Source organism: Bidens hawaiensis, unplaced genomic scaffold (genome assembly GCF_021521415.1).
Source record: "Bidens hawaiensis isolate Kalapana, Puna unplaced genomic scaffold, B.hawaiensis_p1.1 tig00024303_1, whole genome shotgun sequence".
In the NCBI taxonomy this organism is placed as follows: Eukaryota; Viridiplantae; Streptophyta; class Magnoliopsida; order Asterales; family Asteraceae; genus Bidens; species Bidens hawaiensis.
The window spans coordinates 213,804-223,467 of record NW_027493833.1 but is presented as its reverse complement, the minus strand read 5'-3'; the positions used below and the strand labels follow the sequence as shown (position 1 = coordinate 223,467).

The window sequence follows — 9,664 nt, the reverse complement described above, 5'->3', positions numbered from 1 at the left end:
AAAACGAAAAAAATTTCAAGTCCTGTATAAAATAAAATAATTGTTTGTACCGTCGAAATCAATTTTCATAAGATGTAAAAAAAACATGAAATCCTAAAGTCTTACCGATATACTAGCATTATATGTTGGTTTATAGCGTATATTAGGTTTATAACTTTCAAAGTAAACCTAATATACGTTAAATACGTATTTATATATTTTTAATTAAAATAGGAGACTTGTTCAAGTGGGGGCATAACTCCCTCACTCCAATACGTTGTAGAAAAGATGGTCCTATTTTCTGGATGAATGAATACGTTGTAGAAAAGTCATCATGTCATAATCACAAGTTGATGTCTCTGGATGAATGAACACGTTGTAGAAAAACCATCATCAAAATTCACAAACACGCCCCTTTTCTCAATACAAGACCTATAAATATATACTACTCACTTTCCATGATACTAAATGAAATAAAATATGAAGATCTTTAGCATGAGTGCAATCTTTGTTGCATTGTTGGTTCTTGTTGCATGCTCCCCACATACTGATGCTCAAACCTGCCAGCCAAGTGGCAGCCTAAGGGGACAAAAACCCCCACCGGGACAATGCAACACCGAGAATGACTCCCAGTGTTGCGTCCAAGGTAAGTCTTACCCGACCTACAAATGTTCGCCACCAGTTTCCGCTAGAACAAAGGCGACCTTAACATTGAACAGTTTCGAAGAAGGAGGTGATGGAGGTGGCCCCTCCGAATGCGATAATAGTTACCACTCGGATGACACGCGGGTAGTGGCACTATCAACAGGATGGTACAAAGGAGGTAGTAGGTGTAATAAGTATATTACCATTAATGGCAATGGCCGAAGCGTAAGAGCCATGGTTGTAGACGAGTGTGACTCGACGGTGGGTTGTGATGCGGAGCATGACTATCAACCGCCATGTCCTAATAACATTGTTGATGGCTCTAAAGCTGTTTGGGAGGCCTTGGGTGTATCAGAGGATAACTGGGGAGATTTAGCTATTACTTGGTCAGATAGTTGATCTATGGTCAGCCATGCCTTGTTGTTCTTGACTTATGCAATAGATGTTGATTTATCATCATCATAATAAAATAGGAGTACTGCTTATGTTTAAAAATGTAATGGTTGCACTAATAATGTATTCTATGAATAACTAGTCAAGTACTGATATCAACAAGGTATAAAATCTATTATTGGTTGTCTATGTGCTAGCATTTTTGTTTGATGGCTTTCCTACTTCTAAATACAAAATGTCTACAAGAACATTATGTTTTAACTTAAGACGATATACAAAATAGTCAGGAACACATAAAAATGCATTTTATTTAAATTGTATGTAAATAAATGAGTCAATGTGTGAACCCACCTACCACGTTAACCCGGACCCGTCTCCGTAGATAAACATGAACTTGCATTGCGCCAAAATAGAGAATAATTGAAAACGAAAAAAAGGAGTATTCTTCAATTAAAGATATAGAGCCGTAACTTGTGGATTCAGTTATTTTTAAGATATTTCATTTTACTGAATGTGCTTGAAAAGAATATGATTAAATTATTTGTGACATTCGTGACAAAACCGAATATTCTGTATTCACAAATCAAATAAGCGTTTAACCGCTTATTGCGTATCGAACAAACGATTAACTAAACGGGTCTGGTTATGACCCAGATGTCTCGGGGGGCCATCTATAAGTGATATACGTTTAATATAAGCTAATATATTAGTATTATGGCCTTAGTTCGATAGTAAACCAGTTAAACGAAAACATGATCGTTTAACTACCCGCTATGGATTTAAACACGAAAGATAGTTTCGAAACAAGCATTGTATCATCCGCTAAGCCAAAAAAGATGTACCAAACACTTGTTGGGGATTTTTTAAGCATTCCGTGAAAATATTTTCGATTTTTACAAACAAATAGTATGTTTTTCTAAATTTATACAAAAATGACCGAAAAACACTCGTTTTCACGCTGGTTGTTGTACCCGGTATATTTTTCGCGCCAAAAACCGAACCCGAAATAAATTTGGATTCGGCATTTCATGTACAGTCACGTAAATTGGGCCAAATGGACCCAAGGGGAGGCCCAAATCAATTTGCGGCCGCCACTTTTGTTATTAATATTATTTTTACATACTTAATAAAAAAGTAACTTTAGATAATTTGTCAACCACTTTTCCAGAACGTGAACAAGGCTTATCTGCTGTTCTTACACAAACCCAACAAAAACTTAAGGTATTTTGATTATTTTGATCAAATTATTGCATGTTTAGGCATGTTTAATAACGCATAAACTTAGTTTGATTACCAAAAATCATTCCTAACCATGTAAAAATCCTAAAAATGGTCCAAAAATATGTTTCGATCATAAACATGGTTAGGAATCAGAATCATACTCTTTTTTGGCCATAAACACAGATTAAAGGGTTTAAACGACGTTTTTACGGTTCAAAAGTTCGGTTAAGAACCCTAACCGAAACCCTAATGTTCATGGTTGGTCTCTTGATGATACATACTTGGTTTGTGATATAGGACCTGTACCTAGCTTAGTAGAAGCACAAGAACCCAGAAATTGGATTAAGAAAGCGAAAATGGACGAAAACCGCAACGGTAATGCTAAAATGCTCGATTACGAGCTGTTTAGGTTAAGGTTATGATGTGCATATTTTTAGGTAATAAAACTTTTTAGGGACATCAGGGGCTATATGATTTGGTCCCTGTTCAAATTTGGTAATTTTTCGACCATCCGAGAATATTTGGCGAATTTATTACCAAATTGGGATGTTTATTTGGGAAAAATAGTTAAAATGCTTGAAAAATTATGAAACTTTTTGGGGAACTCAAATTTGATATATTTTGATCACACATGAAATTTGGGAGCATTTGGAAAAGCCTAAGTAGGTTTTATCCATTTGTGTTCATATGAGTTTTTATAGTCGTTTTTGGCCCGAAAAGAATATTGAACAAGATTGTAACATTCTGGAATTGATACAGATGGTTTTGGGTATAATTTGAGCATCCGGGAATCTTTTTGGAATTTTTGGAAATCGTTTGGGATAAACGGACGATTTTCAGGCTAAGTATAGCAGGTAAAATGAATTTTTATAAATTAATAAACTTGTAAATAATTCCAAAAATATTTTTATAAAAATCTACATATTTTATTTGATAAGTGGCTAAATTTTCATAATTTAATTATGTAAGGCCCCGAACCCGGTAGCCCTACTTTAGCGTCGGATTTACTCATAAACACAGTCCTTCAAATCAGAATTTATTAAAACTTTTCGCGGAATATAAAACATCAATCATTTGTTACAAAACATTAAATCTTTTCTTTGATACCATAACACAAAACTTTATATTTAAAACATCTTTACTTCTTTCTTCAGATGCCAGCCGTTCAATCCATGCCATGCGTCATCCTCTTGCTAGCTCTGTAATCGGCTCACATGCGTGCATACTAAAAGTCAGCTACGCTGAGTGAATTCTAGTTAATCAGGCAACATACAATCTATTCCCATATATTACTTCCCGTATCCGAAGACACATATTACTACCTTAACCTTGTATAAATATCCATAGGAGGATCGTCACGTAATATTTATTAAAAGAACCATTACCATTACCCTACCATATATAATTTCCATAGGAGGAACACTATACTATCCATAGAAGGAACACTTTACTATCCATAAAAGGAACACTATACCTTCCATAAAAGGAACACTACACCTTCCATAAAAGGAACACTATACCTTCCATAAAAGGAACACTATACTTTATTATTTAGTATCCATGTAAGGAGCTAGTCACTTCCCTTGACGATACGTGCAATATCCGAAGATCGTTCACGTACCATCAAGCAATCAATCGTATCGATCACATATACCATACACGGCATACACACAAATTATATCCTTTCGTTCATACTTTCTTACTTTCTTTTGTATTATCTTACTTTCATATCTTACGTTATAAAGAGCATTACGCCCTACATTCCTCGAGTATTACTAGGGCTCGGTACCCTCTTCGTAACCAAACAACCATACGTTATCATTTCTTTCTTCTATTATCTCTATCATGTTCATACACATAAACATACATAACATACTTACCTTATTCCTAGCGCTGCAACCTGACAGTACGTGCAATATCCGAAGATCGTTCACGTACTATCAAGCAATCATTCATATATTTCACATTATCCATATAAGGCATACACTTATCTCTTAGGATAAGTGTATTAACAAACATATTGAGTATGCACACAGCCCCGAAAACGTAACACATAAATGGGGCTAGAAACTCACCTGAATTCTGCTTCTTTTTCTGATAGCTGTAAATCCCTTCTCTATCTGAGCTCGGCTGACTGTACAAGTTACACGTATCAATACTCGCCTGACCTAATCTGGTGGCCTAGTAGTAGCTTACTTAACTTATCGCTTTTTAATTTATTTTCTAATCAAACTTAGCTCTAGGCGAAGTTAATCTTAGGCGAACTTAGCTTTACAGCGAAGTTAACCTTAGGCGAACTTAGCTTTACAGCGAAGTTGCCATCAGGCGAACTTGGCTCCAGACGAAGTTGTACCTTAGGCGAACTTAACTTTACAGCGAAGTTGCCATTAGGCGAACTTAGCTTGCAGGCGAAGTTCATCGCGTTGAAGGCGAAGTTGCCCAGATGCAGGCGAAGTTACCCAGACAGCCACTGTTCGGTTTCTTTCCAGCATTTTGAGCGTTTTTAACACCCTTGCTATGGTTCAATATCACCCACTACGCTTTCCGACTATTTTCGGTCGCTTATACACTAAAAAGCTTGGATCTTTAAACTTTAAAGATCAAGAATCATACCTTTTTGGGCTTGTTTGGATCTCGTTTACTTGCTAGTACACTAATCTCTCTCTCTCGGACCTGCCCGACTCTTCCCTTGGCTCGGCCGGCTGGCGGCGGTATGTGTGTGGTGTGTGTGTATTTTGGGGTGTTAGGGAGTTTGGTAAAGATGAAGATATTTTGGGATTTTGGGGGTATTTATATCCCTGAAATCCCATTCTCATTTTACCCATCTCAATTAATCCAAATCCATAACCAACGTCCATTACCCGACACTAGCCCGACCCATACCAACTCCTATTCTTTTATTTATTTCCTGATAACCCGAGTAAACTTTCCCTCTATTATTAAGTAATATAATTAATATTATCTTGAAATTTCGGGATGTTACAAATTAACGGTTAATTAATTATGCTAATTTGAAAATTAAACAAATTTAGTTCTGATAAAAACCGGCAAGTTCGTGATTAACGAACCTGCGGGAATATCAGAACATCAAGAGTGATAAAAAATCATATTTTTGGATTAATTAAGTAAAAACGAACCTTTTTATGAGAAACCTGGATAATCTGGATAGATTGTGCGCGTTTCTCTTCTAATCAAACTGAATAAACGGAAACGGGCCCTGTAACGAATCCAGAACCCCAATGTGTGTTAGTGGCATTTTATGGCACGTTTTATAACACTTTAAACACTCATTTTTGCCATATATGATATGTTTATCATGCATATCTCACGTTAAGTTGTAAATATAAGTTTGGATGGAATGGAGTCTACTTTGGATTGTTTTGATTTTGTAGGTGTGGAGCGGTCGCAAGTGAACTGGTCTTGGAAAGATTTGAGAGTGAGCGTTGAAGAAGTTAAAAGCAAACAATAAATGAAGCGTTAAAAGTTAGAAGATTTTGCTGAAATTTGAACTAGCAAAATAATGTGGTGTTGGACAAAAAGGCTGCTAGACGTTTGAGTTAATTAATTGTGTCAACAAAGTAAATGGCTTAGACTCAAGTGTGGTGAAAATTTAATATAATGGGCTCAAGATTATATTATTGAAGTTAAATGGGCCATTAAGGATAAGGAGATGAGATCAACAAATTTGAAGATAAAATCATCGAGCTATCAGGACTTTTTGGATCATCTTTTGATGGCTGAAACCTTGGCTACAGTGGACGAAAAGGTAGAATCATATTTTCTGGTTTTGTGAGTTTAAGTTTTCTTTTATATTTGGTTTGATTGATTTAGCCATCAGGTCCGGCTAAATCAATTTAATTTCGACACTAGGGTTTGATTTGATTCGAAACTTATGTGAAACGTTTATGTGATTCGTTTGTTTGAATGGTTTGTTTGTTTGATTCTTGTGCTTAAACCCGGTTCACTCCGGTATATATTAGATTGTTAATAAACTTGATCACCTTATTAATTTTTCTAATAAAGTTCATCAATATTTAAAACCCTAATCAGTTTTTAAGTTTTGGTAAAAGAAACAAATAATATTTTGAGTTTGTCTATGAACCCAAAATTATTATAGAATTAAAACAATATAATTAAACATACCGAACTGCATGTGTGTTTGATTGTGATCGATACTTCTATCACGCAACCCGCACACTAAGGTCCGAACCGTGAACTTGGAGTAGCGGGTTGGCTCTAATCACCGAACGGCGTGTGGTTAGACATTAGATAGAGTGGATGTCCGAACGGCGTGACGTCTAGTATTGATACAAACAGTTTAAACAAAAGAATCATTGCACCATAATTGTTAATGACCATAAGCTAGAATTGAATCAAGAAATTACCTTAGTGTTGGAATTAGTTTCTAAATATTTGAGTTCACATTTTTATAATAAATTTGATTTCGTTATTTTTAAGTTTAAATCAAAAACCCCCTTTAAAAACAATCGTGTTTGCACTTAAAACGTTTTGATATAATAAAGTTAACCTGTATCCCTGAGGACACGAACCTTACTTCCATTCATACTATTCAGAGTAAGTCTAAGTAGGTTTATTTTATTTGTTGGATTTGACACCCATCAATGTGTGATCTTCTTTTATAACTTACTCATTTTATCGACAAACACATTTACCCAAACTTACATCCCCATAACTGTTTTCTGAACGCATAAACAAACAACTTGGCCCAGCTGGGAAAACGGGGAAACTGAGCCAAGTTCGGTTTTAAGTATTAGACATTGAACAACATTACAATCTAAGCCTATTGACACTTTCTGGGCGTACCAGCTATACCCAGATTAGATATGCAGGCCAATTTAGTATTGAAATTATAATAATATTAAAATATTAATATTATTATAATATTAATTATAGGGACCAGTGATTACGAGTCAAGCAAAACCTGAAATGTCGCGCTACTGAATACTGATTAAACTGTGAGTTTCATGACCCCATTTTTAAACTGCTTTTACAAACTTTTGGGGTGAAAAACATGTTGATACATATCTATATATATTCTGAACTGTTTGATGATGGGAATTATCTAAGTGCTAACACACGAAAGTCCCCACAAACACAGTGATTAATTTTGAGCCGGTGACTTGTGAATAGTACTATTGGTTTGACAAACCCAGGCGGGGCCAACACGGTTTGCTGAGACATTATCCCGTTTACACATGACCATAATTATACAAACACGCTATGTAGTGTTAGACATAGCTACTCGGGGCATGTTGTGGGCGGAAAGGGGGGCACAGTGGTTGATTGAGCGTGAGAAATGGATGCACGCAGCACAGACAGTCAAGGCTTCACTGTAGCTTAGCATAATTACATCATAAACATACAAACAAACGTACTTGTGAACATACATACATACATACATATATACATACTTGCGTATTTACAAACGTACTTGTACGCACAACTGATTTCTTGAAACTCGTGAAACTCACCAATTACTTGTAGTTGACCCGTTTTAACATGTTTTTCAGGTACTGGATTGGATTAGAAAGTCAATGTGCTACGTGTTTGACTTGCGATCAATGGTGGGTGAATTGATGCAAGTGTGCTAATAGGAAGTAAAGCCGCTTAACGGGGTGGATTTAGTTTGTATCACCTAGTTGTAAACAAAGTTAGATCGATGTAAAATATTGTAAACTAGTTTGTATTGTTCTTTATAAACAATGTGGTTGATACCAAAGGTGTCTGTTACATTTTCGTTTTACGCTTCCGCAAATCGCTCAACGGGATGTGACATTATTGTATGTTATTTCTTTTACTAAAATATCCGCTTTTCAATGGGCAGCGACTATATACCTCAAAGCCCATGATCTAAGGGTCATAGGTTTTCGCTCGTGAGTCAACCAACGGTGAGCCCGCTAACAGCCACAGCATGGACATGTGTGTCGTGGTGCGCCTAATGCATCCCCCCCCCCCCTCTCTCTCTCTCTCTTTACGCAACAAAACACATAATAATCTAATTGATCAACTCACAAGTCACAACCAGACATTTACGTGTATGGTCAAATAAAACTAGTTAGACCATTCATAAAGTTAAATACTTTAAGGGTATGTTTGGTTGGAGGTAATGGAATGAAGGGGGAATGGAATGGGAGAAGGAATGGAATGGACAATGGAATAAAATGGTTCATTACAATTCCTTTGTCTTGTTTGGTTAACTTATGTGATTGAAATAAATTATTACTTTATGTTGTTTGGTATCCAAAAAAATTGTAGGAATGAAATAGAAATAACAAAAAACACTCCTATCAAAAAATATTTTTTTACAAAAAAAAAAAAAAAAAAAACTGCAATGGTGATGATGGTGGTGGTAGCTCCGGAGACGAAAATGGTGGAGACGGTGGTGGTGGGCGGTGGTTGTGGTGGTCGGGGTGGCGGTGGTCAAGCGGTTGTAGCATTGGTAGTGATGGCGATGGTAGGGCGGCAGTGACGGTGGTGACGGCGGCGGCGGTGGTGGCGACGATGGTGGCAATGACGACGGTGGCGGTCAGATGGTGGTGGCAGCAATGGTGGTGGTGGTGGTCATTGTTGAGAAAGTATGGTGAAGGAGGAATGGAATGAAAAAAAAGGGTGGAAAGTAATGGTTTTGATAGAATTGATTCCATGTGTAATGAATTATTACATTTAATTGAGTAACCTAACACCACTTTTTCCATTCTTATGTAATGAATCATTCCATTTCCACTGTCATTTCTGCATACCAAACGCTACCTAAATACTGTCAAAGGTTGTTATTACTCAGGTTTAATGATATCAAGTAGACACCAACCATAATTTAAACAAGTAGCATGCTTGCCTCAGTGTCTTCTATCATTAATTAAAAGCCGAGATAAAAGATGCCGATATAGTCGCTGATATGTAATAAGATAAAAGATGCCGATATAGTCGCTGATATGTAATAATTGTTGTAACGTAAACGTTCGTTACTCCTATGTTAAAAGCCAATTCAGTGTGATTTTTTTCCGTAATGTAATCTATGGAAAAGAATTTTCAAAAAGGAATTTTGTTGCATTGTTTTCTTTCAACCTCTTAAAATTCAAAGTGGTTCTCAAATGAAATCAACAAATAATAATATTACCCTAGTATATTACCCTAATAAGATTTTGTGATGATAGAGAAGAGATGATACTCAAAACTCTACGACTACACAATTCATGGAAACCTTGAACACAATTTAAGCGTCGCTGTATATTATGCTTCGGGACCTAACATGTCCAAAACCTCTCGACTTTTTGATGTGCTTTGGTGGTTGGATGAGAATTGCAATGCAAAACGTTCAAATTTGAGGTTGTCTAGGGATGAGCCTTGAAGATCAAAAGAATATAATTTTAATCACTAATTGTGCTATGATAGCTCAAAAGAGTTT

General features: G+C 36.2%; 1 pseudogene; it reads left to right on the top strand.

Annotated features, from left to right (window-relative positions):
- Nucleotides 1-459: 459 nt before the first annotated feature.
- LOC143569071 (kiwellin-1 pseudogene) lies at nucleotides 460-1,149 on the top strand (annotated as a pseudogene).
- The last annotated feature ends 8,515 nt before the right edge of the window (nucleotides 1,150-9,664 follow it).